This window comes from Triturus cristatus, chromosome 10, assembly GCF_964204655.1.
Source record: "Triturus cristatus chromosome 10, aTriCri1.1, whole genome shotgun sequence".
Lineage (NCBI taxonomy): Eukaryota > Metazoa > Chordata > Amphibia > Caudata > Salamandridae > Triturus > Triturus cristatus.
In genome coordinates, this window is record NC_140593.1 from 8,742,328 (window position 1) to 8,768,147 (window position 25,820).

A 25,820-nucleotide genomic window follows, 5' to 3' on the forward strand; every position below is an offset into this window, starting at 1 on the left:
GCATGTCGTTGGAGGGCAGTGATCGCAGACTGCTCTCCAGCCTGCACGTCTTGGGGGGCAGTGATCGCAGACTGCTCTCCAGCCTGCACGTCTTGGAGGGTAGTGATCGCAGACTGTTCTCCAGCCTGCACGTCGTTGGAGGGCAGTGATCGCAGACTGCCCTCCAGCCTGCATGTCTTTGGAGGGCAGTGATCGCAGACTGCTCTCCAGCCTGCATGTCTTGGAGGGCAGTGATCGCAGACTGCTCTCCAGCCTTCACGTCTTGGAGGGCAGTGATCGCAGACTGCTCTCCAGCTTGCATGTCACTGGAGAGCAGTGATCGCAGACTGCCTTCCAACCTGCATGTCACTGGAGAGCAGTGATCGCAGACTGCCTTCCAGCCTGCATTTCACTGGAGGGCAGTGATCGCAGACTGCTCTCTTGAGCTCTCCAGCCAGTGATCACAGACTGCCTTCCAGCCTGCACTTTGTTGGAGGGCAGTAACCACACACTGCCCTCCAGCCTGCATGTCTTGGAGGGCAGTGATCGCAGACTGCTCTCCAGCCTGCACATCTTGGAGGGCAGTGATCGCAGACTGCCCTCTAGCCTGCATAACGTTGGAGGGCAGAGATCGCACACTGCTCTCCAGCCTGCACATCAGTGGAGGGCAGTGATTGCAGACAGCTCTTCAGTCTGCACGTCTTGGAGGGCAGTGATCGCAGACTGCTCTCCAGCCTGCACGTCTTGGAGGGCAGTGATTGCAGACTGGCCTCCAGCCTGCACGTCGTTGAAGGGCAGTGAACGCAGACTGCTCTGCAGCCTGCACATCTTGGAGGGCAGTGATCGCAGACTGCCCTCCAGCCTGCACGTCGTTGGAGGGCAGTGATGGCAGACTGCTCTCAAGCCTGCACGTCATTGAAGGGTAGTGATTTCAGACTCCTCTCCAGCCTGCACGTCTTGGAGGGCCGTGATCGCAGACTGCTCTCCAGCCTGCAAGTCTTGGAGGGCAGTGATCGCAGACTGCTCTCCAGCCTGCATGTCACTGGAGGGATTTGATCGCAGAGTGCCTTCCAGCCTGCATGTCACTGGTGGGCAGTGATCGCAGACTGCCCTCCAGCCTGCATGTCACTGGAGGGCATTGATCGCAGACTGCCTTCCAGCCTGCATTTCACTGGAGGGCAGTGATCGCAGACTGCCCTCCAGCCTGCACATCTCGGATGGCAGTGATCGCAGACTGCTCTCTTGAGTTCTCCAGCCAGTGATCGCAGACTGCCTTCCAGCCTGCACATTTTTGGAGGGCAGCAATTGCAGACTGCCCTTCAGCCTGCATGTCGTTGGAGGGCAGTGATCACAGACTGCCTTCCAGCCTGCACGTCGTTGGAGGGCAGTGATCGCAGATTGCTCTCCAGCCTGCACGTTTTGGAGGGCAGTGATCTCAGACTGCTCTCCAGCCTGCACGTCTTGGAGGGCAATGATCGCAGACTGCCCTCCAGCCTGCACGTCGTTGGAGGCAGTGATCGCAGACTGCCTTCCAGCCTGCATTTCACTGGAGAGCAGTGATCGCAGACTGCCCTCCAGCCTGCACGTCTTGGAGGGCAGTGATCGCAGACTGCTCTCTTGAGCTCTCCAGCAAGTGATCGCAGACTGCCTTCCAGCCTGCACTTTGTTGGAGGACAGTAATTGCAGACTACCCTCCAGCCTGCATGTAGTTGGAGGGCAGTGATCGAAGACTGCCTTCCAGCCTCTCCAGCCTGCATGTCTTGGAGGGCAGTGATCTCAGACTGCTCTCCAGCCTGCACGTCTTGGAGGGCAGTGATGGCAGACTGCTCTCCAGCCTGCACGTCGTTGGAGGGCAGTAATCGCAGACTGCCCTCCAGCCTGCACATCACTGGAGGGCAGTGATCGCAGACTGTATTCCAGCCTGCATGTCACTCTAGGGCAGTGATCACAGACTGCCCTCCAGCCTGCACGTCTTTGGAGGGCAGTGATCGCAGACTGCTCTCCAGCCTGCACATCTTGGAGGACAGTGATCGCAGACTGCTCTCCAGCCTGCACGTCTTGGAGGGCAGTGATCACAGACTGCTCTCCAGCTTGCATGTCACTGGAGGGCAGTGATCTTAGACTGCCTTCCAACCTGCATGTCACTGGAGAGCAGTGATTGCAGACTGCCTTCCAGCCTGCATTTCACTGGAGGGCAGTGATCGCAGACTTCCCTCCAGCCTGCACGTCTTGGAGGGCAGTGATCGCAGACTGCTCTCTTGAGCTCTCCAGCCAGTGATGGCAGACTGTCTTCCAGCCTGCACTTTGTTGGAGGGCAGTAACGGCACACTGCCCTCCAGCCTGCACGTCTTGGAGGGCAGTGATCGCAGACTGCTCTCCAGCCTGCACATCTTGGAGGGCAGTGATCGCAGACTGCCCTCCAGCCTGCACGTCGTTGGAAGGCAGTGATCGCACACTGCTCTCCAGCCTGCACATCAGTGGAGGGCAGTGATTGCAGACAGCTCTTCAGCCTGCACGTCTTGGAGGGCAGTGATCGCAGACTGCTCTCCAGCCTGCACGTCTTGGAGGGCAGTGATTGCAGACTGCCCTCCAGCCTGCACATCGTTGAAGGGCAGTGATCGCAGACTGCTCTCCAGCCTCCACATCTTGGATGGCAGTGATTGCAGACTGCCCTCCAGCCTGCACATCGTTGGAGAGCAGTGATGGCAGACTGCTCTCGAGCCTGCACGTTGTTGAAGGGTAGTGATTTCAGACTGCTCTCCAGCCTGCACGTCTTGGAGGGCAGTGATCGCAGACTGCTCACCAGCCTGCATGTCTTGGAGGGCAATGATCGCAGACTGCTCTCCAGCCTGCATGTCACTGGAGGGCAATGATCACAGACTGCTCTCCAGCCTGCATGTCACTCGAGGGCAGTGATCGCAGACCGCCTTCCAGCCTGCATGTCACTGGAGGGCAGTGATCGCAGACTGCCTTCCAGCCTGCATTTCACTGGAGGGCAGTGATTGCAGACTGCCCTCCAGCCTGCACGTCTTGGAGGGCAGTGATCGCAGACTGCTCTCTTGAGCTCTCCAGCCAGTGATCGCAGACTGCCTTCCAGCCTGCACATTTTTGGAGGGCAGTAATCGCAGACTGCCGTTCAGCCTGCATGTCATTGGAGGGCAGTGATCACAGACTGCCTTCCAGCCTGCACGTCGTTGGAGGGTAGTGATCACAGACTGCCCGCCAGCCTGCATTTCACTGGAGGGCAATGATCGCAGACTGCTCTCCAGCCTGCATGTTGTTGGAGGGCAGTGATCACTGCCCTCCAGCCTGCACGTCTTGGAGGGCAGTGATCGCAGACTGCTCTCTTGAGCTCTCCAGTCAGTGATCGCAGACTGCCTTCCAGCCTGCACTTAGTTGGAGGGCAGTAACCGCACACTGCCCTCCAGCCTGCATGTCATTGGAGGGCAGTGATCGCAGACTGCCTTCCAGCCTGCACGTCGTTGGAGGGAAGTGATCGCAGACTGCTCTCCAGCCTGCACGTCTTGGAGGGCAGTGATCGCAGACTGCTCTCCAGCCTGCATGTCACTGGAGGGCATTGATCGCAGAGTGCCTTCCAGCCTGCATGTCACTGGCGGGCAGTGATCGCAGACTGCCCTCCAGCCTGCATGTCACTGGAGAGCAGTGATCGCAGACTGCCTTCCAGCCTTCATTTCACTGGAGGGCAGTGATCGCAGACTGCCCTCCAGCCTGCACGTCTTGGATGGCAGTGATCACAGACTGCTCTCTTGAGCTCTCCAGCCAGTGATCGCAGACTGCCTTCCAGCCTGCACATTTTTGGAGGGCAGTAATCGCAGACTGCCCTGCAGCCTGCATGTCGTTGGAGGGCAGTGATCACAGACTGCCTTCCAGCCTGCACGTCGTTGGAGGGTAGTGATCACAGACTGCCCGCCAGCCTGCATGTCACTGGAGGGCAATGATCGCAGACTGCCTTCCAGCCTGCACGTCGTTGGAGGGCAGTGATCGCAGACTGCCCTCTTGAGCTCTCCAGCCAGTGATCGCTGACTGCCTTCCAGCCTTCACGTCGTTGGAGGGCAGTGATCGCAGACTGCTCTGCCGCCAGCATGTCGTTGGAGGGCAGTGATCGCAGACTGTCCTCTTGAGCTCTCCAGCCAGTGATCACAGACTGTCTTCCAGCCTGCATGTCGTTGGAGGGTAGTGATCACAGACTGCCCGCCAGCCTGCATGTCACTGGAGGGCAATGATCGCAGACTGCCTTCCAGCCTGCACGTCGTTGGAGGGCAGTGATCGCAGACTGCCCTCTTGAGCTCTCCAGCCAGTGATCACAGACTGCCTTCCAGCCTGCACGCCATTGGAGAGCAGAGATCGCAGACTGCTCTGCAGCCTGCACATCGTTGGAGAGCAAACTTCGCGGACTGCTCTTCAGCCTGCACGTCGTTGGAGAGCAGAGATCGCAGACTGCTCTCCATCCTGCATGTCGTTGGAGGGCAGTGACCATAGACTGCCTTCCAGCCTGCACTCTGCTGGAGGACAGTGATCACAAACTGCCCTCCAGCCTGCATGCCCTTGAAGAGCAGTGATTGCATACTGCCTTCCAGCCTGCACGCCGTTGGAGGGCAGTGATCACAGACTGCGCTGCAGCCTGCATGTCGTTGGAGGGCAGTGACCGTAGACTGCCTTCCAGCCTGCACTCTGCTGGAGGGCAGTGATCACAAACTGCCCTCCAGCCTGCATGCCCTTGAAGAGCAGTGATCGCATACTGCCTTCCAGCCTGCATGTCACTGGAGGGCAGTGATCGCAGACTGCTCTCCAGCCTGCACGTCTTTGGAGGGCTGTGATCGCAGACTGCTCTCCAGCCTGCATGTCACTGGAGGGCATTGATCGCAGAGTGCCTTCCAGCCTGCATGTCACTGGAGGGCAATTGTTGGAAGGCGTTCCCCGGGGAGGCTGCGGAATGCGTTCCCGACCACCCGGAGGCCCACCTTACCCAGAGTTAGGCCGAGCAAGAGCGGGGAGGCCCTTGCTGGAAGGGTCTCGTACCTAGGATTGCACGCACTGCGCTTACTCTCTTCTGTGGATAGAGGGACGCCACACAGTAATTCGTTGCAAGATAATATGCTTTTATCGGTGGTTGTCAAGGATCTTTATGATCCGGCAGGCAGGTGCAGAATTAATGCCACAAGCAGGAGCGATCTCGTGATGTGGGGAAAAGGGGTAGCGGGACAGTCTTTGAATTAGTGTCTCTGCGAGGTATCCGGCGCACAGCTCTCAATCCTCGAGCCGAGGGGATGTTGCTTCTCTCGGCAATCTCTGCCGATTCTCTTGGAGGAGCGGGCCGCGAGTCACCGGAGGCACCGGAGGGTCGTAGTTCAGGGAGCCGCGACGGCGTCAGCAGGGCTCAGATGGTTCAGAATTCGGTGAGCCGCGACGGCGTCAGCAGGGCTCAGATGGTTCAGAGTTCGGGGAGCCGCGACAGCGTCAGCAGGGCTCAGATGGTTCAGAGTTCGGGGAGCCGCGACAGCGTCAGCAGGGCTCAGATGGTTCAGAGTGCGGGGAGCCGCGACAGCGTCCGCAGGGCTCAGGTGGTTCAGGGTTCGGGTAGCGTTCTTCTGTTCGGGGAGCGATCGAGCCGCGACCAAGTCAGCAGGCTCTCGTCAGTCCAGGTCTTCTCTGCCCCCGTTCCGTCAGCACCCCTTGTTATACTCCCCCTCCTCTTTGAAGTCCGGAGTCCTCGCGGAGAGGGGTCTGGTGCCTGGGGGGCGGTGTGACGGGGTTTCCTGTCGCTCGGCCCTTTGATCTGTTCAGGTGGGTCCGGGAGGGACTCCAGACACCCAGCAGGCGAGGCGCCCGCTCACCGGGGGCCTGGTGGGCGATCGAAACTACCCTCGGGGGAGAGGCCAGAGGTGTGACAGGGTCGGCGCCTCTCGGTCTGGTTTGGGGGGTTTCGCCCTCCCTCGGCCGGGCATGCGTGTTGGGGATCTGGTCGGCCCTCGGGATGTTGGCCCACGGGAGCCGGAAGGCCGTGTCCATGAGGTTCGGCGTGGTTGTAGGGTAACTTGCTGGCCGGGAGGGCCCACGCCACGAGGCCGGTCTCACAGCAGTGATCGCAGACTGCCCTCCAGCCTGCATGTCACTGGATGGCAGTGATCGCAGACTGCCTTCCAGCCTGCATTTCACTGGAGGGCAGTGATCGCAGACTGCCCTCCAGCCTGCACGTCTTGGAGGGTAGTGATCGCAGACTGCTCTCTTGAGCTCTCCAGCCAGTGACTGCAGACTGCCTTCCAGCCTGCACTTTGTTGTAGGGCAGTAATCGCAGACTGCCCTTCAGCCTGCATGTCGTTGGAGGGCAGTGATCGCAGACTGCTCTCCAGCCTGCATGCCCTTGAAGAGCAGTGATCGCAGACTGCCCTCCAGCCTACACGTTGTTGGAGGGCAGTGATCACAGACTGCCCTCCAGCCTGCATGTCACTGGAGGGCAATGATAGCAGACTGCATTCCAGCCTGCACGTCGTTGGAGGGCATTGTTGGAAGGGTGTTCTCCGGACGGCTTCGGAATACGTTCCTGACCACCCTTTGACCCACCTTTCCTAAGTTAGGCCGAGCGTTGATGAAGAGGCCCTTCCTAAAAGGGTCTCGTTCCTAGGATCGTATCCGCTGAGCTCACACTATTCGACAGAGGGACACCACACAGTAGTTCTCAGAGAGATATTATTCTTTATCGATAAGTTCCGGGGATCTTTATGATCCGTGATAGAGCCGTTAAAGCAGTGCCACCAGCAGTGGTGGTGTCGTGATGGGGGTAGTGGGGTAGCGGGATAGTCTGTGGGTCAGTGTCTCTTGTGGAGTATCCGTCGCGCAGCTCTCAATACTCGAGCCGGGGGATTCGGGTGGACTCGGAAATCTCTGCCGTTCCTTCAGGATAGAAACGCCGCGAGTCTCTCAGCAGGCACAGGTGGTATCCGAATCTTGGGAGCTGCGACGGCGTCAGCAGGGCTCCGATGGTTTCGGCGTTCGAGGAGCTGTGACAGCGTCAGCAGGGCTCAGATGGTTTCAGAGTTCGAGGAGCCGCGACAGCGTCAGCAGGGCTCAGATGGTTTCAGAGTTCAAGGAGCCGCGACAGCGTCAGCAGGGCTCAGATCTTTTCAGAGTTCGAGGAGCCGCGACAGCGTCAGCAGGGCTCCGGTAGTGTCCTTGGGTTCAGATGTCGGGCGAGCCGCGACCAGGTCAGCAGGGCTCTCGGAGGTCCAGGTCTTCTCTGCCGGTCTGTCCCTCCAGAACCCCTTGTTATACTCCCCCTCCTCTTTGAAGTCCGGAGTCCTCGCAGAGAGGGGTCTGGGTGCCCGGGGGCGGTGTGTTGGGATTTCCTGCCGCTCGGCCCTTTGATCTGTTCAGGTGGGTCTGGGAGGAACTCCAGATGCCCAGCATGCCAGGCGCCCGCTCACCGGGGGCCTGGTGGTCGATCGAAACCCTCCTTGGGAAGGAGATCCGAGGTGTGACAGAGACGGCGCCTCCCAGTCTTGCTTGGGGGGTTTCTCTCTCCCTCGGCCGGCATGCGGGGTAGTGTCTTGGGTTTTGCTGGGGACGGGGCCGGTCATCGGGTTTCTTGGGCCATGGTGGCCGGAAGTCTGTGAGTAAACGGGGGCTTTGAGTACCGGAGCGGTACATATCGCGGCTTTCAAGGCGTCGAACGCTTCTTGGCACGGGGGAGTCCACTGCACTTTCTTCGGGTGTTTTTTGGAGGTTATCTCTGTGAGGGGGCCGGCGATGCTGCCATAGTTTTTAATAAACCTCCGGTAGTAACCGTTGAGGCCTAGGAAGGCCCGGACTTCTGTTTGGGTCGTGGGGGGTTCCCAGGACAAGATGGCGTCGATCTTCGGCTGGAGGGGGGCGACCTGCCCGCTTCCTACCTGGTGCCCCAGATAGGTCACTGAGCCCTGTCCAATTTGGCACTTGCTGGCTTTGATGGTTAGGCCTGCTTGGCGCAGGGTCGTCAGTACTTGTCGGAGGTGCTGGAGGTGTTCGGTCCATTGGGAGCTGAATACTGCAATGTCGTCTAGGTACGCTGCGCTGAACCCCTCTAGCCCAGCCAGTACCCGGTTCACCAGCCGCTGGAAGGTGGCCGGGGCTTTTCTCATCCCAAAAGGCATGACTCTGAAGCGGTAGTGCCCATCCGGAGTGGAGAAGGCGGACCGCTCCTTGGCTCCCTCGGTGAGCGCAATTTGCCAGTATCCACAGGTCAGGTGGAAGGTGCTGAGGTAGCGAGCGGCCCTGAGGCGGTCAATGAGTTTGTGTGCGCGGGGGATAGGGTGACCGCATTGAGTCCCCGGTAGTCTACACAGAATCTCAGTTCGGGGGCGACACCAGGGGCTGCTGCTTTCGGGACCAGTACTACCGGGCTGGCCCACGGGCTGTCGGAGGGTTCAATCACCCCTAGGGCTAGCATCTTGGCTACTTCTTTCTGGATGCAGGTTCGGACCCGGTCAGGGACTCTGTAGGCTCGGTGTCTGACCGGCGGGCTGTCTCCGGTGTCCACGTTGTGGACGCACCAGTCGGTGACCCTAGGGGTGAGGGAGAAGAGGTCTGTGAATTGTCTCAATAGCTGGCGGCAGTCATCGGACTGTTGGGGGGTGAGGGTGGACGACAGCCTCACCCCCTCCACGGAGCCATCTTTCTCCTTGGCACACAGGGGGTCTGGAAGGGGCTCTGTGTCTTCTTCAGTCCCATCGTCGGTGGCCAGGAGCAAACTCAACTCCATCCTCACGAAGTGGGGTTTGAGGCGGTTCACGTGGAGGACCCGGAGGGGGTTCCGGGGAGACTGAACGTCCACTAGATACGTGTCTTGGCTCTTCCGCTCGACCACCTTGAAGGGTCCAGTCTACTTGTCTTGGAGGGTGCAGGGTCTCACCGGGGCCATTACCCAGACCTGTTGGCCTGGCTGAAACTCGACCAGCGTGGCATTTTGGTCATACCAGCACTTCATCTGTTCTTGGCTAGCCTCGAGGTTTGCCTCAGCGAGCTCCCGGAACTTCCGGGTCTGGTTGCGGAGCACCAGGATATAGCGGAATACATCGGGAGGGGTTCCCCGGGGAGCCGTCTCCCAGCCTTCTTTGACCAGGCTCAGGGGTCCCCGGACGGGGTGTCCGTAGAGTAATTAGAATGGGCTGAACCCCAGGGATTTTTGGGGAACTTCCCGGTAGGCGAACAGGAGGCAAGGGAGGAGGACGTCCCATTTCCGGCGAAGGGGTTCTTTGAGGCCCATGATCATTCCCTTGAGGGTCCGGTTAAATCGTTCGACTAGGCCATTGCCTTGGGGGTGGTAATGGGTGGTGAATTTGTATGATACCCCGCATTGTTGCCACAAGGACCTCATGTACTTGGAGATAAAGTTCGTGCCACGATCACTCACAACTTCGCGAGGGAACCCCACGCGGGAGAAGATCCCCATCAAGGCCCGGCCCACCACGGGGGCCGTCACGGTGCGGAGGGGAATGGCCTCGGGGTAGCGGGTGGCATGGTCCACCAGCACGAGGATGAAACGGTGGCCCTGGGCGGTTCTGGGGTCCAGTGGTCCCACGATGTCAATCCCCACCCGCTCAAAGGGGGTACTAACCACGGGGAAGGGTTGTAGCGGAGCCTTGCGCTTCCCATCACTTTTTCTGCTGGCTTGGCACGTGGGACATGACTTGCAGTGGGCCTCTACATCTGCTCGCATTTTGGGCCAATAGAAGTGGGTAACCAGGCGATGATAGGTCTTGTCTTGGCCTAAGTGTCCTGCCAAGGGTACATCATGGGCTAGGCCTAGGAGGAAACTTCGGAAGCGTATGGATACCATCAGTACTCGGGCCGATCCCAGCTCGGCCGACTTCTGTTCGCTGTACAGGAGGCCGCTTTCCCAATATACCCAGTGGTTTCCGGACTAGTCGCCTGCTGCCTGGGCTTCGGCCTGCTGTCGGGGTCCAATGAGGGATGGGCAGGTGGCTTGCTCCCTGCAGAATTCTTCTCGGGAGGGACCTCCCTTGCAGTGCCAATGGGCCATCTCGGGTAGGTCCACGAGCTCGGTCAGTGGCTCGGGGTCTGGATACGCTGGCCCGTCATGAGGAACGGGTTCTTCTGCCGGGAGCGGGTCGTCGGGCTCGGGTAACGTGTCCCGGTCCTCGGGGACGGCGACTGGGTTCAGGGGTAAGGCCTCAACTCCCTCGGGCGAAGGCAATCGGGCAGACATGGAGCGCGTGGTGGCGCATACCCATTCGGGTAGGCCCATCATCTCCAGATGGGCTCTTCGTTCCACTTGCCCCCACCGGGAGCTCTCGAGGTCGTTGCCCAGGCGGCAGTCTACTGGTTGGGAGGTTCGGACGGCCACTCAAAATTTTCCGGTGACCCTCCCCCATTCGAAGGGTACCAGGGCCATCCGGCAGAGGCTCTCGGAATTGTCCGAAGATATGACTGGACCGAAAGCGTCGGGCAGAATCTGGTCTTCGGAGACCAGGTGGCAGTGGACCGCTGTGACACTCGCCCCGGTGTCGCGGAGGGCCTCGACTTGGTGACCGTTGACCGTCACTTGTTGTCGGTATTTTTCCGTGTTAGCGGGTAGGGGCATTCCGGAAACCATCTCTCGGTCTCCTAGGGAGACCAGGGCCATGGCGGCCGATTCCCACTCCTCGGAGTCTTCCATCTATTCCCCTAGGGCTACGGAAGCCATTTGTCGGGCTGGAGAGGCTGTCGCTGCGGGTCGTTGGTACATGGGACACTGGGGGTCACAGGCATAGTGTCCGGTCTGTTGGCAGCGGAAACAGGTGATCTTGACTCGGGGTCCTGGCCTCCCTGGGGGCCCTGTGCTGGCTGGAGGTGGGGCTGGAAAATGCGGGGGTTGGCCTCTGGGGGGGCTATGCTGGGAGCCCACCTGGGACTCCCTTGGTCTGCCTTGGTTCCCTCCGCCCCTCTGGCGGGAAGGTCCCTGACTGTGGCGACTGTAGTCTCCCACGGGCCCCCGGGAGGCCCGGGTGTTCACCCATCAGTCAGCTTCGACTGCCAGTTTCCAAGGGTCAGTGAGCTTGCTGTCCAGGAGGTGCTGGCGTAACTCCACAAAGCAATTTGCGGCCAAGTGTTCGCATGCTATCAGGACAAATAGTTCCTCAAAGGTGGAGACCTTGCTGCCCTTGCTCCGCCAGTCCAGGGCCCTGCTGTAAAAGTTCACGTATTCCACCCACGTAGTACCGGGTATCTTTTTACAGTCTCGAAACCGCTGCCGGTACATCTCGGGGGTGAGTCCATACCTCGCTAATAGGGCCTCTTTCATGTGGCTTAGGAATTTAGCACGGTGGAAGGCAGGTCCAGCAGGGTGTCTGTTGGACAGGCCACACAAAGGGCTGGCTCCCTCCCCGCATGACAGGGCCCCAGCCCAGGCCCACCAGGCGTGACCCACGAGAATCACCCGCACCCCGACTCCCGACAGAATTCCTGCCCTCGGACCTCCATGTATCACGGACCCAAGCCACCACCGGCTCCCCCGGCCGGGTCAAGCCGCCATCTTGGGCCCTGCGCCACGAGGCCGCGTGGCCTCCATCCGACCCTAACCCTGGGCCTGGCCGGCCCCGACATCCCGGCACCACCATCCACCCAGGAGGTGAGCGGACCACTTGGCAGGTCAATGGGAGAACGAAGCGCCAAGGACTCTCCCCCGCCAGGTGCCGATCGCCTCCAGCTCCCCCAGGCGCTGGCTCCACCCCCTGCTGGGTGTCTGGACACCTTCATCCCGGACCCTCCGACCTCCAAGTGCGAGGGTCCGGACATCAAAGGGCGCCTGCCCTATAACTGGGGCAGCTCCGGAGCAGGGGGGCAGTTGTATCCTGGAGTCGAGAGACACCGAGAGAACTCAGCCTTGACGGACTACTGGCGCTGCCGTAGCCCTACCTTGCGAACTATCGTCCTGCCTGCTGGCGCTGCCGCGGCCTTCTGCAACATCCATCCTCGTCGGGACCTGCTGGTGCTGCCGCGGACCGTTGTAACGACCACCTTCAACGGGACCTGCTGGCGCTGCCGCGGACCGTACCTCGACCATCTTCACCGGGACCTGCTGGCGCTGCCGCGGACCGTGTATCGATCATCTCCACCGGGACCTGCTGGCGCTGCCGCGGCCCGTACCAGCTAAACCACCAAGCTCGAGGATTGTGAGCTAACCACCATATCATCCGAACTACCAGACTGGTAAACAGACTGTCCCGCTACCCCTTTTTCCTATCTTGAGAGACTTAATCGAGGGGACCCCTGAGTCCAGACCTCCTTGTACCATTTCATCGTACCTTAAGAAGTGCATATAAAGAACGCTAAATCTTATCCTTGTGTGGTATCTGTCTGTGGGGGGGAAGTTATTTGTCTGTACGATCGCTGGAGACGGCTCTCCCCGGAGACCTCTCCCCTTGTCCTCGGCCGACCCTCCCCGTCCGTCTAACATTGGTGGCCAGCGGCGCGATCCGAATCAACGCGTAATCGTACAGAGAGTAGCTCACCCCACGACAAAACCACGATGTCAGCCAAAGATAGCGGTTCCACTGAAAAGTTCCAAATGGATAAGTTGGAAGAATATAGCCACCGCGAACTTAAACAATTATGCATGGAACTAGGCATTGCTACCACCGGCCTGAGTACCAAAGATGATTTGAAGCACGCCCTTGAGTCGTGGACAGAAACTGGGATCGCCGGACCCTCCGACCAAAACAGTGTCGCACCAGAGGGGAACGCCACGGCTCCCGAGGAGCGGGGAACGGGCCTCTCGCAGGAGGAGATCCAGGAAAGAGAAAGAACCAGACTACACGAATTGGAAATGGCACGACTCAAGATGGACGGTGAACTCAAGTTAGCCGAGCAGAAAATAAATCTAGAGCATCTGCGGCTCCGAGAAGAGCGAGAAGAAAAGCAAAGACAGAGAGAGCTTGAGGAAAAAAGAATAACACACGAACACGAGCGCAAACTGGCGGAAATAGAACTTCGGAAACAGAATAAAGAACCGGGGATGCCTGAGCGACCGCACACCCCGGGGGCAACCGAGAAAAAAGTCCACATCCCCAAGGATGTTGTCCGAGAGTATGTTCGAGAAGACGACATACAACAGTGGTTCAAAGCCTACGAGATCGCCATGACCTCCCACCGGATCGACCGGAGTGATTGGGGAGCCGGACTATGGGGGAGGTTCGTCAACGAAGGCCGCGATGCCCTGCTGCAGCTCCCAGATCACCAAATGTCGTCCTACGACCACATGAAGGCTGCCCTCCTCACCCGCTACGGCCTCACACCTGAGATGTACCGCCAGAGGTTCAGAGATTGTACCCGGATCCCGGGTACAACTTGGGTGGAGTACGTCAACTATTTCAGCCGAGCCTTCGAGGGTTGGATCAAGGGGAGCCAGGTAACAACCTACGAACAACTCTTTAACCTTATGGTATGGGAACACCTGTCGAACAACTGTTTCGTCGAGCTCAGGCAGCACCTCCTCGACAGTAAACTGACTGACCCCCGGCAGCTCGCCGCTGAGGCTGATCGATGGGAAAGCACCCGAGTGGGCCGGAGAGGACCACACGAGCAAAACCGAAGCAACCAAGGCCAGCACCATCCCCGGGGAGGAGGAGGAGGCCAGGGGCGAGGGAGAGACAGCCCCCCGGCAACAACCGTGACCAGCACCCCGCCCCCGACCGGCCGGGGCAACCCCCCGATGCGTCCTGGGTTCCGAGCCAACGTCACATGCCACCGATGCCAGCGAGTCGGCCACTACGCCAATGACCCGAGCTGCCCGCAGAACCAAACACCCAAGCCCCGCCAGGTGGCTGCCGCCGCCCTGGGGGAAGAATGACTATCAGAGGAACAGGACGAGTATGAGCCGGCCCAGCAAGAGTGGGAACCGGCCGCCATGGTTCTAGCGTGTCTAGGGGGAAAAGACATGGTCCCGCGGGCTCCCCTACCCGCCAACACCAGGAAATACGGTCAGTGGGTGACCATTAATGGGCATCGGGCCGAGGCCTTACGTGACACAGGCGCCAGTGTGACGGCCGTCCGCTGTCACCTGGTGAAGCCCGAGCAGATCCTGCCGAACATTCTCTGCCCCGTCCGCTCAGCCGACAACTCCGAAAGTCTGTGTCAAATGGCCTGCGTCCCCTTCGAATGGGGAGGGGTCTCCGGCCTGTTGAAGGTGACGGTCCGGGATGATGCCCCCGTGGACTGCCTCCTGGGGAATGACCTTGAGAGTTCCCCGTGGGCCACCGTCGAGAGAAGAGAGCACCTGGGGATGCTGGGCCTCCCGGACTGGGCCTGCGTAACCACCCGGTCCATGGCCGCCCGTGCCGTCCCCCGATCCGAAGAACCGGAATGGCCAGCACCTCCGCCCCCGGTCGCCCCAGTAGAAGACAACGACGAGGCCAACCCCCCGGAACCAACGATCGAAGGGGACACGCAACCCCAGGACTTACCCGGCCTGGCTCAATGGCGTCAAGAAGGGGGGCCCACCCAGGAACAGTTTCGCCAGGAGCAAAAGACCTGCCCCTCCCTCGAGGGACTCCGCCAACAAGCCAGCGCCCAGAGCGCAGGGGACTCCACCGGAACTCACTGGGTCTACTGGGATAACGACCTGCTATACAGCGAACAAAGAATCGCGGAGCTAGGGGCCGGTCGAGTACTAGTGGTACCTCTCCGCTTCAGAGACTTTCTGCTCAACCTGGCCCACGATGTACCCCTGGCTGGACACCTGGGCCAGGACAAAACTTACAGTCGCCTAGTAACCCACTTTTTCTGGCCGAAGATGAGGAACGACGTCCTGAACCACTGCCGGTCCTGCCCCACGTGCCAAGCCAGCAGGAAGAGTGGCCGTAAGCTGAAAGCCCCTCTACAACCCTTCCCAGTGGTCACTACCCCGTTTGAGAGGGTAGGGATAGACATTGTGGGGCCCCTGGACCCCCGCACGGCGCAAGGACACAGGTTCATCCTAGTACTGGTGGACCACGCCACCCGCTACCCCGAGGCGGTGCCCCTACGAACTGTGACCGCTCCGGTGGTTGGCCGGGCCCTAATGGGGATCTTCTCCCGGGTGGGCTTCCCCCGAGAAGTCGTCAGCGACCGAGGGACGAACTTCATCTCCAAATACATGAAGTCCCTCTGGCAACAGTGCGGGGTCACCTACAGATTCACGACCCCCTATCACCCCCAAGGGAATGGACTAGTGGAGCGATTCAACCGCACTCTCAAGGGGATGATTGGGGGATTGGAAGAGCCCCTCCGTCGCCAGTGGGATGTACTACTCCCGTGCCTCCTCTTCGCCTACCGGGAAGTTCCCCAGAAATCCCTCGGTTTTAGCCCTTTCGAACTCCTGTACGGGCACCCTGTGCGAGGGCCCCTCAGCCTAGTCAAAGAAGGTTGGGAGATGGCCCCCCTAAAGACCCCTCCAGACGTCTTCAAGTACCTCCTGGCCCTACGCAACCAGACTCGGCGCTTCAGGGAGATGGCCAAGGCGAACCTCGAGGCCAGCCAGGAAGACATGAAGAGGTGGTATGATCACAATGCCTCCTCCGTCGAGTTCGAACCTGGTCAACAAGTGTGGGTGATGTCCCCCACCGAACCATGTGCCTTGCAAGATAAGTGGACGGGGCCCTTCAAAGTGGTCGAGCGCAAAAGCCCCGTCACTTACCTCATCGACATGGGGACCCCCCGGGACCCCCTTCGGGTCCTCCACACCAACAGACTCAAACCACACTTTGTGCGCTCAGAACTTAGCCTCCTGATGGCTACGGACAGTGGGGCAGAGGAAGACTCCGAACCCCTCCTGGATCTACTGAAGGCCCAGGAGAACGACGGTTCCGTGGACGGGGCCCGGCTCTCCGATGCCCTCACCCCAGAGCAACGCCAGGGCTGCCGGGACCTCCTGCTGCGGTTCGCTACACTGTTCTCCCTCACCCCCGGGGTCACCCCTTGGTGCTTGCACGACGTGGACACCGGGGACAGTCCCCCTATCCGACACCGGGCCTATCGCGTACCAGATCAGGTACGGGCTTGCATACAAGAAGAAGTAGCCAGAATGCTCACGATCGGGGTCATCGAGCCCTCGGACAGTCCCTGGGCCAGCCCGGTTGTATTGGTACCCAAAGCCGCTGCCCCCGGCACCACACCTGAACTGAGATTCTGCGTCGACTACCGGGGCTTGAACGCTGTCACCCGGACCGACGCTCATCCTATCCCCCGGGCGGACGAACTGATCGACCGGCTGGGGGCCGCCCGCTACCTCAGTATCTTCGACCTAACAGCGGGCTACTGGCAGATCGGCCTCACACCCCGGGCTCAGGAACGATCTGCCTTCTCTACCCCCGATGGCCACTACCACTTCAAGGTCATGCCCTTCGGCATGAAGAACGCCCCCGCCACGTTTCAACGTCTTGTGAACCAGGTCTTGGCGGGGCTCGAAGAGTTCAGCGCGGCCTACCTGGACGATATCGCTGTATACAGCCGCCACTGGTCCGACCACCTCCTCCACCTCCAAGAGGTCCTACAGGCCCTCCAGCGGGCCGGCCTCACGATTAAGGCCGGAAAATGCCAAATTGGTCAAGGGTCCGTGACCTACCTTGGGCACCAGGTGGGAAGCGGGCTGGTGGCCCCGCTGCAACTTAAAATTGCTGCCATCCAGTCCTGGCAGCCCCCCGTCACCCAGACCGAGGTCCGAGCCTTCTTGGGGCTCACCGGCTACTACCGGCGGTTCGTGAGGGACTACGGCAGCATTGTGGGGCCCCTCACGGGTCTCACGTCCAAAAACCAACCGAAGCGGATTAACTGGACCCCCGATTGTCAAGCGGCCTTCGAAAAGCTGAAGGCCGCCCTGTGCACCGCCCCTGTACTCCAGGCCCCCGATTACAGTCGGGAATTCGTGGTACAGACAGACGCCTCCGACCACGGCATCGGGGAGGTTCTTTCCCAAGTGAACCCCGAAGGTCATGACCAGCCGGTGGCCTTCATCAGCCGACGTCTCCTGGCCCGAGAACAGCGCTGGAGCACAATCGAGAGGGAGGCCTTCGCAGTGGTGTGGGGCCTCAAAAAGCTCCGGCCCTATCTCTTCGGTACCCACTTCCGGGTACAAACCGACCATCGACCCCTGCAGTGGCTGATGCAGATGCGGGGGGAGAACCCAAAACTATTGCGCTGGTCCATCTCCCTGCAGGGAATGGACTTCACCGTGGAGCACCGACCGGGCCAAGACCACGCCAACGCGGATGGCCTGTCACGCTTTTTCCGCCTCGACGAGGAGAGTCCCCAAGGAGATGGGTGACTCTCCCCGCCTTCAGCTGGGGGGGACGCATGTTGGACAGGCCACACGAAGGGCTGGCTCCCTCCCCGCATGACAGGGCCCCAGCCCAGGCCCACCAGGCGTGACCCACGAGAATCACCCGCACCCCGTCTCCCGACAGAATTCCTGCCCTCGGACCTCCATGTATCACGGACCCAAGCCACCACCGGCTCCCCCGGCCGGGTCAAGCCGCCATCTTGGGCCCTGCGCCACGAGGCCGCGTGGCCTCCATCCGACCCTAACCCTGGGCCTGGCCGGCCCCGACATCCCGGCACCACCATCCACCCAGGAGGTGAGCGGACCACTTGGCAGGTCAATGGGAGAACGAAGCGCCAAGGACTCTCCCCCGCCAGGTGCCGATCGCCTCCAGCTCCCCCAGGCGCTGGCTCCACCCCCTGCTGGGTGTCTGGACACCTTCATCCCGGACCCTCCGACCTCCAAGTGCGAGGGTCCGGACATCAAAGGGCGCCTGCCCTATAACTGGGGCAGCTCCGGAGCAGGGGGGCAGTTGTATCCTGGAGTCGAGAGACACCGAGAGAACTCAGCCTTGACGGACTACTGGCGCTGCCGTAGCCCTACCTTGCGAACTATCGTCCTGCCTGCTGGCGCTGCCGCGGCCTTCTGCAACATCCATCCTCGTCGGGACCTGCTGGCGCTGCCGCGGACCGTTGTAACGACCACCTTCACCGGGACCTGTTGGCGCTGCCGCGGACCGTACCTCGACCATCTTTACCGGGACCTGCTGGCGCTGCCGCGGACCGTGTATCGATCATCTCCACCGGGACCTGCTGGCGCTGCCGCGGCCCGTACCAGCTAAACCACCAAGCTCGAGGATTGTGAGCTAACCACCATATCATCCGAACTACCAGACTGGTAAACAGACTGTCCCGCTACCCCTTTTTCCTATCTTGAGAGACTTAATCGAGGGGACCCCTGAGTCCAGACCTCCTTGTACCATTTCATCGTACCTTAAGAAGTGCATATAAAGAACGCTAAATCTTATCCTTGTGTGGTATCTGTCTGTGGGGGGGAAGTTATTTGTCTGTACGATCGCTGGAGACGGCTCTCCCCGGAGACCTCTCCCCTTGTCCTCGGCCGACCCTCCCGGTCCGTCTAACAGTGTCTCTCCCCTCGCTCAGGAACCGGCCCCACAGGCCAGCCCCCCAATCCTTCTGTGGAACTCGGTGGGAGGTCATGGCGACTTCGTAGGCCTTGAACCACTGCTGGATGTCGTTGTTCTTGTAGTATTCCTTCACCACATCCTTGGGGATGTGGACTTTTGGTTCCCCCGCGGGGGAGGTCGGTTGGTTTCCCGTGTTTCTGGATTCCTCACTCTTGGCCTTGAGTTTGATCTCTTTTAGGCTGCGTTCGTGTTCTAGTTGAAGTTTTTTTTCTTCGTGTTCTCGCTGGCGTTTCTTTTCCTCGAGTTCCCCTTGTAGGCGTAATTGTTCTACGGCTAACTTTTTTTGGCTAACTTTCGCTCTCCCTCTATTTTTAGTTTGGCTAGTTCTAGTTCATGGTGGCGGCCCCTCTCTCGGTCCGCTAGCTCTTCCGGGGATAGGCCCCCCTCTGTGGCGTTGCTCCTTACCGGAACGCTTTGTGGTTCGTTTGGCGGTCCTCTTTCTCGGCCGTCTCCTTCGGTTTGGGGCGGGGAAGCCCCTGCCTTGATCCAGGTCTTCAATGCCTCCTGGAAATCTTCTTTCGTGCTTAATCCGGTGGTAGCGATTCCAAGGTCTTTGCAGAACTGTTTTACTTCTCGATGTGTATAATATTCCAACCGGTCCTCTCGGAACGTCGGGCGTGTGTTGGTTCCTGCGGTACTCATGGTGGTTTCTTCTTCCATCTCTGTTCTGTAGTGCGTCAGCCGTTTACTGTACGATCTCTCGGTGTCGGCTCGGATCCCGTCGTCTGCCACCAAATGTTGGAAGGTTGTTCTCCGGGCGGCTTCGGAATACGTTCCTGACCACCCTTTGACCCACCTTTCCTAAGTTAGGCCGAGCATTGGTGAAGAGGCCCTTCCTAGAAGGGTCTCGTTCCTAGGATCGTATCCGCTGAGCTCACACTATTCGACAGAGGGACACCACACAGTAGTTCTCAGAGAGATATTATTCTTTATCGATAAGTTCCGGGGATCTTTATGATCCGTGATACAGCCGTTAAAGCAGTGCCACCAGCAGTGGTGGTGTCGTGATGGGGGTAGTGGGGTAGCGGGACAGTCTGTGGGTCAGTGTCTCTTGTGGAGTATCTGTCGCGCAGCTCTCAGTCCTCGAGCCGGGGGATTCGGGTGCACTCGGCAATCTCTGCCGTTCCTTCTGGATAGAAACGCCGCGAGTCTCTCAGCAGGCACAGGTGGTATCCGAATCTTGGCAGCCGCGACGGCGTCAGCAGGGCTCAGATGGTTTCGGCGTTCGAGGAGCCGCGACAGCGTCAGCAGGGCTCAGATGGTTTCAGAGTTCCAAGAGCCGCGACAGCATCAGCAGGGCTCAGATGGTTTCAGAGTTCGAGGAGCCGTGACAGCGTCAGCAGGGCTCCGGTAGCGTCCTTGGGTTCAGATTTCAGTCGAGCCGCGACCAGGTCAGCAGGGCTCTCGGAGGTCCAGGTCTTCTCTGCCGGTCTGTCCCTCCAGCACCCCTTGTTATACTCCCCCTCCTCTTTGAAGTCCGGAGTCCTCGCAGAGAGGGGTCTGGGTACCCGGGGGTGGTGTGTTGGGATTTCCTGCCGCTCGGCCCTTTGATCTGTTCAGGTGGGTCTGGGAGGAACTCCAGACGCCCAGCATGCAAGGCGCCCGCTCACCGGGGGCCTGGTGGTCGATCGAAACCCTCCTTGGGAAGGAGATCCGAGGTGTGACAGAGACGGCGCCTCCCAGTCTTTCTTGGGGGGTTTCTCTCTCCCTCGGCCGGCATGCGGGGTAGTGTCTTGGGTTTTGCTGTGGACGGGGCCGGTCATCGGGTTTCTTGGGCCATGGTGGCCGGAAGTCTGTGGTACCGGGGTGGATCAGGGGTGGTTGCAGGGTTGCTTACTGGGCGGGAGGGTCCACGCCACGAGGCCGGTCTCACAGGCAGTGATCGCAGACTGCCTTCCAGCCTGCACTTTGCTGGAGTTCAGTGATCGCAGACTGCTCTCTTGAGCTCTCCAGCCAGTGATCGCAGACTGCCTTCCAGCCTGCACGTCGTTGGAGGGCAGTGATCACAGACTGCTCTGCAGCCTGCATGTCGTTGGAGGGAAGTGATCGCAGACTGCTCTCTTGAGATCTCCAGCCAGTGATCACAGACTGCCTTCCAGCCTGCACGTCGTTGGAGAGCAGAGATCGCAGACTGCTCTCCAGCCTGCACATCGTTGGAGAGCAAACTTCGCAGACTGCTCTCCAGCCTGCACGTCGTTGGAGAGCAGAGATCTTAGAATGCTCTCCAGCCTGCATGTCGTTGGAGGGCAGTGATTGCAGACTGCTCTCGTGAGCTCTCCAGCCAGTGATCGTAGACTGCCTTCCAGCCTGCACTCTGCTGGAGGGTAAGGATCTCAAACTGCCCTCCAGCCTGCATGCCCTTGAAGAGCAGTGATCACATACTGCCTTCCAGCCTGCATGTCACTGGAGGGCAGGGATCACAGACTGCCTTCCACTCTGCATGTCGTTGGAGGGCAGTGATCGCAGACTGCCTTCCAGCCTGCATTTTGCTGGAGGGCAGTGATCCCAGACTGCCTTCCAGTCTGCACGTAGTTGGAGGGCAGTGATTGCAGACTGCCCTCCAGCCTGCACATCGTTGGAGGGCAGTGATCGCAGACTGCGCTCCAGCCTGCACGTCGTTGGAGGGCAGTGATCGCAGACTGCCTTCCAGCTTGCAATTCAGTGGAGGGTAGTGATCTCAGACTGCCTTCCTGCTTGCACATCGTTGGAGGGCAGTGATCACAGGCTGCCCACCAGCCTGCACTTTGCTGGAGGGCAATGATCGCAGACTGCCTTTGTTAGACCCGGCCCTCGTAACATAGTCAGACCTGACCCCTGCACCTCACACCAGCCCCGAGCCCCTGGCCTAGCCTATCCTTCCCACCAGAACACACACACCCGACCCGGACTTCCCCCGTCCGTGGCCTTCCTCCTTCGACCACCCCGGGCCCGCGTGCCCACTTCATGCACCAAGATGGCCACCCGGCCCCAGCGCGACCCTAGCCTACAGGCGCCACTCCGGCTGGAGGACATCACGCTCCCCTTGGGATGAGAAAGGGAGGAGCAGTTTCCCTCACACCTCTGCGCTTTCCTGGGAAGGTGGGTTTCGATCGACCCGCCGGCCTCCCCGAGGGCTGGCTCCACGCCTGCTGGGTGTCTGGGGCTCCTCCCGACCCGGCCCTGAAAGGATCAAAGGACAATGGCAGGAAACCCCCAACAAGCGACCCCCAGGTGACAAGACCCCTGCCTGCACCGACTCCGGACATCAAAGAGGAGTCGCCCTATAACAAGGGGTGCTCTGGGACTGCCCGGCAGATTCGCCTTGGAAACACATGAGCCCTGCTGAGTGACTCGCGGCTCCCTGAAGATCGTAAAGACCTCCAAACTTGTGCTTGAGCCCTGCTGAGTGACTCGCGGCTCCCTGAAGATCGTAAGACCTCCGAACTTGTGCTTGAGCCCTGCTGAGTGACTCGCGGCTCCCTGAAGATCGTAAGACCTCCGAACTTGTGCTTGAGCCCTGCTGAGTGACTCGCGGCTCCCCGAAGATCGTAAGACCTCCGAACTTGTACCCGAGCCTGCTGAGTATCTCGCAGCACCCACAGACTCCCTTGGTCCCGCCGGACGCCACGACGACACGCGTATCCTCCAGCTCGAGGATTGTGAGCTGTGCGCCGGATACGCACCTGCATTTGATCCATACCCCCAAAAAAGACTGTCCCGCTACCCCCTAAACCCCCTCCAAGACTTTGTGAGCCGTGCTCTACTTGTATATATTTTGCCTTGCTGATCATAAAGATCTTACCACTCCGATCTGATAAAGATTTGCTCTTAAGAACTCCTCGTGTGGTGTCTATCTGTCGTGCGGTGCCGAGTGTACGATCCTAGATACGAGGTTCCTCCCCTGAGGAGTCTCCCGCCAGTGCCCGGCTACGATACCTCGAGGGTGGGTCTCAGGGCAGTCAGGGCCCCCTCCGGGCCCCTCTGAGGTCGCCTTCTAACAGCCTTCCAGCCTGCACGTCACTGGAGGGCAGTGCTCGCAGACTGCTCTCCAGCCTGCACGTTGTTGGTGGGCAGTGATCGTAGACTGCCTTCCAGCCTGCACTTTGCTGGAGGTCAGTGATCACAGACTGCCCTCCAGCCTGCATGCTCTTGAAGAGCAGTGATCGCATACTGCCTTCCAGCCTGCATGTCACTGGAGGGCAGTGATCTTAGACTGCACTCCAGTCTGCATGTAACTGGAGGGCAGTGATCATAGACTGCACTCCAGCCTGCATGTAACTGGAGGGCAGTGATCCCAGATTGCCTTCCAGTCTGCACGTCGTTAGAGGGCAGTGATCGCAGACTGCCTGAAGGAGAGTAGGATCTGCTTCACATGGGTACCCCTACTTTTTGCTGGTGTTTCACTGTTTTTCGACCTTAGTCTGGCTGTGGCTTTGCTAATCAGGACCACAGCCTAGCTGCTTCCTCTCTAAAATGGTTTCCATGTACAATAGGTACATACCTAATTAGATTCTGGAGTGCCTCATAAGCCCCTAGTATATGGTATACTATGTACCTAGGGCATAGGTACCTCAGAGGCCTACCAGGGGCTGTAGCATGTATTATGCCACCCCTGGGAAGCACTCCAAAATGACACCACAGGGGAAGTTCTACAGTTCTACAGTTTGCTGTGCTGTTACCTGGAAGGAGGATTCGCTGCTGCTGAAGGAAGGACCCAGTCAACACCTCGCGGAACCCGCTTCGCGGGTCCCGCATCGCCAAGGTCGCCAAGCCGAGTGTTGTTACCTGCAGGGTGTGTGCGCGAGTGACAGGGCTGCGAGCGCTGGGAACCGGGACTCACTCTCCCAGGAGCCCCGGCGATCCCGAGGCCAAGTCACCTGGCCCGCTCTCCCTGACCGCCCCGCCCTGCAAATCAGCTGAAAAGGAGCCCGCCCAAGCGGGAAACCGGGAAGTTCTACAGTTCTACAGTTTGCTGTGCTGTTACCTGGAAGGAGGATTCGCTGCTGCTGAAGGGAGGACCCAGTCAACACCTCGCGGAACCCGCTTCGCGGGTCCCGCATCGCCAAGGTCGCCAAGCCGAGTGTTGTTACCTGCAGGGTGTGTGCGCGAGTGACAGGGCTGCGAGCGCTGGGAACCTGGACTCACTCTCCCAGGAGCCCCGGCGATCCCGAGGCCAAGTCACCTGGCCCGCTCTCCCTGACCGCCCAGCCCTGCAAATCAGCTGAAAAGGAGCCCGCCCAAGCGGGAAACCGGGAAGTTCTACAGTTCTACAGTTTGCTGTGCTGTTACCTGGAAGGAGGATTCGCTGCTGCTGAAGGGAGGACCCAGTCAACACCTCGCGGAACCCGCTTCGCGGGTCCCGCATCGCCAAGGTGGCCAAGCCGAGTGTTGTTACCTGCAGGGTGTGTGCGCGAGTGACAGGGCTGCGAGCGCTGGGAACCGGGACTCACTCTCCCAGGAGCCCCGGCGATCCCGAGGCCAAGTCACCTGGCCCGCTCTCCCTGACCGCCCCGCCCCTCATGTTCCTCCTAACCAACGCCTACAAGAAGTGACGTGCCTCGCTGTGCGGGAGCGCGCGGGAGTGCCCGGGGCTAAGCCCGGGCAAAGGGCGGGCCCTCTGTGGCCCTCAGAGGCACGAGAAGGCGAGGCGAGGCCACCCCCCTAAGGTTCGCCGTCTGGGATTAGTAAGGTACAGAACTCTATTAACCCTCATTACCCCCAGGTCTTCTGCCATCTGCCTGTGGATCCTGACACATACCTTGGTCAATTGGCTCGGTCGTTTGTAAGAGGTAGGCATTATGGTAAGGAAAAAGCCCGCATCTGCTGCGACGGAGCCCCTCAACACAATGCTCTCATATGTGGTTCAAAAAGTCAATAAGATCAAAAATGAGAGGAGGCAATCGCTAGGCTTGAGCCAATCGCCAGTTCTTCCGTTAGAAAGCCCGCCCGCAAGGGCATCTGCTCCAGAGTTACTGACCACACCGCCAGATCTTCCCCAGTCGAATAGCCTAGTTCATATCCCACAAGACTTGGCCAGCGATGCAGAAGATCCTCATGTTTTGGTTAACTCGTCGGCCAATAACGGCAATACCTCAGAGCATAATCACCAGTCATTTTCCATCGAGGAAGTACCGTCACCGGGGCAGCCCGTTCCACGGCCAGTGAGAACCTGTAGAAAATCTCACTCAAAGAGAGGGGGGAAACAACAAGGCAGGAGAAAGGCAGCTACACCACCCCCAAGACGTGAAGGGCAACAAATTGACTTTGATGCCGATGCAGAATCCAGACGTATTGTTGATGATGAACTCTTTAATCAGATCCAAGATATGATTGATATAAAAATTAGGACAATCATCAAGCCCTTGATTGGTAAACTGGATAAATTAACTTCGGAGGTTAAGAAGGCGGGGGGTGCACAAAGTAATCTGGCGGTAGAGGTGGCCAATCTATCTGCTCTTGTCACAAAATTGGCATCGGGAGCCGTAGAGGCTCTACCAAATGAGAGTGTCCCACAGCCTACACTGCCAGAGGGGCCCTTAGCAGTAGCTTCAACTCTATTAACGGCTCCCAGTCAGGACCTAGCAGGCGGAGCCGCGCCGACATCATCATCAGGGGACATAATTGGGACAATACATGAGGATATATCAGCCCAATTTATTTTGGAAGCCTCCCCAGTTGTGCTAGTACTAGCAAATGTCCCAGTCTTAGCACAAAACAAAATAGAATCGAAACAGGACTTGAAGGATAAAGCTCTTCATTGGCTTACTACAAACATGACCATGGCCCCCCAAGGGATGGATAGTTTAGCAAGGGATATTGTTATGACCAGGAGGGTACCTTGGATTGGGTCCAATCCCAAAAATAATTTAAGGGGGACTGTGTGATTATAAACTTTGCCAACACAGAGGTCCTCCCAAAAATTTTGAATAACATCTTCCCACCCCAAAGGCGAAGCGGCTCTATAGTCCCGCTCACCCTAAAATTCTTCTATAGTGAGGCTCAGCTCCCTACCTTTTCTAACCCTACTAGAGTTAGGAGAGCGAATAACGCCCCAAACTGGGAAGGCGGTTTTAGACATAGATTCCCCAACGAGCGCCCTGGGCCTATATTTAACTTTGAGCACGGAAGATCTAACCACGCGCATGAGTCAAATTTGTGGCCTCCCATGCCACCAGACCCTGCCGTTAATGGTTGGGGCCCGGGTTGGATGGGCCAAGATCCCATTGGGCGAATCAATAGGTTCGTACCATGGGCGAGAAACGATTACTTTCCGATACGCCCAAATACCCCTTTACCTATGTGGAACATCGCAGCTATGGGTCAAGGTCAGGCAGCTACCCCTTTTGATTGGGGGGGCGGATTGGGGAA